The 5,323-nt window shown below is 50.0% G+C and overlaps 1 protein-coding gene across 2 annotated transcripts in view; it reads right to left on the reverse strand.

Annotated features, from left to right (window-relative positions):
* The window catches only part of LOC100948697 (alanine aminotransferase 1), a 30,958-nt gene extending 26,443 nt beyond the window's left edge, over window positions 1–4,515 (reverse strand). For both annotated transcript variants that reach the window (XM_023508352.1, XM_023508351.1), the window contains exon 1: window positions 4,460–4,515. The gene's annotated coding sequence lies outside the window, so the exon portion shown is untranslated. The remainder of the gene's footprint in view (window positions 1–4,459) is intronic.
* Window positions 4,516–5,323: the final 808 nt, after the last annotated feature.

Raw genomic sequence — 5,323 nt, forward strand, 5'->3', positions numbered from 1 at the left:
AAAAAAAAAAAAAAAAAAAAGTGTATACTTTTGGGAGGCATCCTCTGCACATCCAAGAAAGGACTTATATTCTGAAAATACAAAGAACAAAAAATTTGATACAACAACTTTTTTTTTCTTTTGAGATAATCTCACTTTGTCATCCTCGGTGGAGTGCTGTTGCATCACAGCTCACAGCAACCTCAAACTCTTAGGCTCAAGTGATCCTCTTGCCTCATCCTCCCAAGTAGCTGGGACTACAGGAACCCACCACAACACTCAGCCATTTTCAGAGATGGAGTATCACTCTTGCTCAGACTGGTGTAAGCTCAAGGAATCCACCCACCTCGGCCTCCCAGAGTGCTGGGATTACAGGCATGAGCCACTGCACCCGGCCCAAATAACCCATTTTTAAGGGCAAAAATTTGAACAGACACAAAAGAAGGTAAACACAGCCAATAAAATAAACCTATGAAAAGATGCTCAATGCAATTCAAAATTAGAAAAATTAAAATTAAAAGCACAATGAGGCACCATTTACACACACATCCATGAGAGTGGATAAAGTTTAAAAGGGTAATATTGAGTTAAAGAGGATGTGGCAGTGGCTCACACCTGTGATCCTAGTACTCTGGGAGTCCGAGGCAGGTGGATTGCCTAAGCTCAGGACCAGCCTGAGCAAGAGCAAGACTCCATTTCTAAAAAATAGCCAGGCACTCTGGAGGGTGCCTGTAGTCCTAGCTATTCAGGAGGCTGAGGCAAGAGGATCACTTGTGCCCAAGGGTTTGAGGTTGCTGTGAGCTTTAATACCACAGCACTCTACCAAAGGTGACAAAGCAAAACTCTGTCTCAAGAAAAAAAAAAAATAAAGGGGATATGGAACAATTAGGAATATAAAATGATTACAACTATTTTGGGAATAGTTTGGCACCTTCATATAAACACATACTTCAACCCATTTCTTTTTCTTTTTTTTTTGCAGTTTTGGCTGGGGCTGGGCTTGAACCCACCACCCCCAGTATATGGGGCTGGCGCCCTACTCCTTGAGCCACAGGCGCTGCCCACTTCAGCTCATTTCTATTTCTAAGTATTAACCTAAGAGAGATGGAAACATGTCCACACAAAGACTTGTATACGTAAACATTCACAGCTGTTTTACTTATAATAGCCAAAAACTGAAAAGAACTGAAATGTCTATAAACAGGTAAAGAAAAAAAGGGGAGTCTCTCTGAACCTATTCTAGTTCAGGGGGCTGCCAAACTAATAAAAAGAAATTTGCTGGAGGCTGGCTCATGCCTGTAATCCTTGTACTTTGGGAGGCTTATGGGGGATGATCACTTGAGGCCAGGAGTTGGAGACCAGCATGAGTTAGAGCAAGACCCTGTCTCTAAAAATAGCCAGGTGTTGTGTCAAGAGCCTCTAGTTCCAGCTACTTGAGAGGCTGAGGCAAAAGGATCACTTGTGCCCAAAAATTTTAGGTTGCTGTGAGCTATGACGCCATGGCACTCTATCAAGGGTGACAAAGCAAGACTCTGTCTCAAAAAAAAATAAAATAGGCTCAGCGCCTATAGCTCAACCGGCTAAGGCGCCAGCCACGTACACCTAAGGTGGCGGGTTTGAATCCCCAGCCCGGACCCGCCAAACAACAATGACGGCTGCAACCAAAAAATAGCCAGGCGTTGTGGCGGGCGCCTGTGGTCCCAGCTACTTGGGAGGCGGAGGCAGGAGACTCGCTTGAGCCCAGGAGTTGGAGGTTGCTGTGAGCTGTAATGCCACGGCACTTTACCCAGGGGGACAGCTTGAGGCTCTGTCTCAAAAAAAATAAAATAAAATAAAATAAAACTTTTTAAAGAATGGTAATAGGGCTAGGAACGGTGGCTCATGCCTGTAAGCCTAGCACTCTGGGAGGCCCAGGCAGGTGGACTGCCTGAGTTCACAGGTTTGAGACTTCGTCTCTAAAAATAGCCAGGCGTTGTAGTGGACACCTGTAGTCCCAGCTGCTTGGGAAGCTGAAGCAAGAGAATCGCTTTAGCCCAGGAGTTTGAGATTGCTGTGAGCTGTGACACCACAGCACTCTACTGAAAGCAACAAAGTGAGACTCTGTCTCATAAAACAAAAAATGGAAGAGCTGAGTAGTTTTGAAGGAAACCACATGCACAAGAAAACCTAAAATATTTACCATCTAGCCATTCACTGAAAAAGTTTTCTAACCCTTATCTACCATTATTTATTTAGTGCCATCTTCATCATCACCCTCACCTTGCACTGACTGTGCCTTTTGTCTGTTTAGTTCTTCCACAAGATCTAGCAGACCTTGCCCCTTCGTGCAACTCAGACCACATCTTAAATGTGATTTCCTTAGAGGTCCTCTGTTTACTTTATCATTCTTTGATCTCATCACTCTACTGTTTCGTTCTTTTTTTTTTTCTTCAGACAGAGTCTCACTATGTTGCCCTCAGTAGAGTGCTGTAACATCACAGCTCACAGCAACCTCAAACTCTTGAGCTTAAGTGATTCTCCTGCCTCAGCCTCCCGAGTAACTGGGACTACAGGTGCCCACCACAACGCCCGGCTATTTTTTTATTGCAATTTGGCCAAGGCCAGGTTTGAACCGCCATCATCGCTATATGGGGCCAACTCCCTACTCACTGAGGAACAGGCGCCACTCTATTTCTTATTACTTTTTTTTTTTTTGAGATAGAGCCTCAAGCTGTCCTGGGTAGAATGCCATGGCATCACAGCTCACAGCAACCTAAAACTCCTGGGCTCAAGCGAGTCTCCTGCCTCAGCCTCCCAAGTAGCTGGGACTACAGGCGCCCGTGACAATGCCCAGCTATTTTTTGGTTGCAGCCATCATTGTTGTTTGGCGGGATCTGGCTGGATTTGAACCTGCCACCTTACGTGTATGTGGCTGGTGCCTTAGCCACTTGAGCCACAGGTGCCAAGCCTATTTATTATTTTTTTTGAGACAAAGCCTCAAGCTGTCGCCCTGGGTAGAGTGCCATGGCATCACAGCTCATAGCAACCTCCAACCCCTAGGCTCAAATGATTCTCCTGCCTCTGCCTCCCAAGTAGCTGGGACTACAGGCACCTGCCACAACGCCTGGTTCTTTTCTTTTTTTTTTGGTTGCAGCCATCATTGTTGTTTGGCGGGCCCAGGCTAGATTCAAACCTGCCAGCTCAGGTGTATGTGGCTGATGCCTTAGCCGCTTGAGCCACAACGCCAAGCCTCTCTTCTTTTCTTTCTTTATTTTTTTGCAATTTTGGCAGGGGCTGGGTTTAAACCCGCCACCTCTGGCATATGGGGCCAGCGCCCTATTCCTTTGAGCCACAGACACTGCTCACCTCTTTTCTTTTTTTAGACAGAGTCTCACTTTGTCGCCCTCAGTAGTATGTCATAGTGTCATAGGTCATAGCTCCCAGATACCTCAAACTCTTGGGCTGAAGCGATTCTCCTGCCTCAGCCTCCCAAGTAGCTAGAACTACCGGCACCTGCTACAACACCCAGTTATTTTTAGACATAGGGGGTCTTACTCTTGCTCAGGCTGGTCTCGAACCTGAGTTTAGGGCAATCCTCGTGCCTCAGCCTCCCAGAGTATTACAGGCATGAGCCACCCTGCCTGGTCTTTTTTTGTTTTTTTGTAGAGATGGGGTCTCCCTATTGCCCAGGCTGGTCTCAAACTCTGGCCTCAAGTGATCCTCCCACCTCAGCTCCCAAAGTGCTAGGATTACAGGCAAGACACACTGCTTTGGGTGGGGTTAGCTTTGCTCTGGCTCCCCTAAGTCTGGAATGATTCCAGACACACCTCCCCTCTCCATCCATGGAAATTAATCTTACAGTGCCCTGAGCGTCTGTCCCTAGTACAGCCAGGGGCCCAAGCCCGCCCTGGACACTCCCTCCCAGGCCAGGGTACTAGCCCTGCCCTGTACTGACTCCAATTAATGAGACAGTCCGCACAGTACAGGTGAGTTCATTTGAATTCTTTCAAGTTTAAGGAACTTGCCCCTGAGAGGCTGCAAGTTACTCCTATGTCCTACACCAAAGCCTACACACGAGCTGGGCAAGTCACTTCTCTGCCGGCCTTGATCTCCTGATCTAAAGCCGAAGATAATTTCATTGCTGTCTACCTAATCGATAACAATCAACAGGTTGCAAGAATCCACACAACTTCACGTTAATTGCCCTACTGGTGGCCTTCACAAGCTGCCACTGTTAGAAGTCCTTCCTGACCCTGGGAGCCCAAGTGGGGCCGGTAAGCCTGCTGCCCCGGACCGCCTCCGCTCTCAGCCGGCCTTCTCACCCTCCTCTGGCCTATTCGTTCTCCCTCCCTCCCTCTCTCTTCCGTCTCATCTCCTTGGGTCTGGCCTCCTTTCTTTGTCGGAGCCGGCTCCCCTCCTGGACAGGGCCCCGTCCCCAGCCCGGCCCGACCCCTCTTTCTAGCGCCATTCCTGCCGCGGGTCTCGGAGGGCCGCACCTCACCTTCCGCCTCGCGCAGGCCGGGGCGCACAGTCCGGTTCCACTGAGCGGGCACTGGACCCGCGCTCAGGAAGGAGCTGAGGGGGCGGGCCTTGGGCCCAGCCCTCGCCATGGCAACGCTATACTTCCGGTCTGCACCGCCCGGAGCCGGAAGCCGCGGTGCCCCGTGGGAACCAGGGGCGGGGCAGAGCTGCCGGGTGGGGCCTGCGGAGGGCTGGTTATGGCTGCCTAGAGCTGATGGTGGAATCCCCTCCGTGGCCGGGATTTCCTCGGGACCTGGGTGGGACGGGAAGGGCAAGTATCCATCTGTTTATGCTGGACAGAACAGAAACGTCATGAGTGGGCGGAGGGAACAGCACGTGCAAAGGCAGAAGGGCCCGGGACTGTTGCGCTGGAGGAATGGGCAGCAAGCAGCTCCGGTGATGGTTTGGGGGACGGGGAGAGTGTGGTCAGAGATGAGCAGTCAAAACGCCGGACCAAGGAACCAGGCTTTATCCTAGAAGCAAGGAAGAACCAGTGGTGAGGGGATGCCTTAAGACTTGCAGGAGAGGGCGACGCCCCTAGGTCAGCGGGTAGGGCGCTGGCCACATACACCGAGGCTGGCGGGTTCGCGCCCGGCGGGACAGCTAAACAACAATGACAACTGCAACAAAAAATAGCCGGGCGTTGTAGCAGCGCCTGTAGTCCCAGCTACTTGGGACGCTGAGGCAAGAGAATTGCTTAAGCCCAAGAGTTTGAGGTTGCTGTGAGCTGTGACACCATGACACTCTACTCAGGGCGACAGCTTAAGACTCTGTCGCAAAAACAAAAAAAGACTTGTAGGAGAAAACCAAGTCTTTGGTGACCAAGTAGGGCTAAGAGGCCATA

This window comes from Otolemur garnettii, unplaced genomic scaffold (genome assembly GCF_000181295.1).
Source record: "Otolemur garnettii isolate 467f Iridium unplaced genomic scaffold, OtoGar3 scaffold00245, whole genome shotgun sequence".
NCBI lineage: Eukaryota > Metazoa > Chordata > Mammalia > Primates > Galagidae > Otolemur > Otolemur garnettii.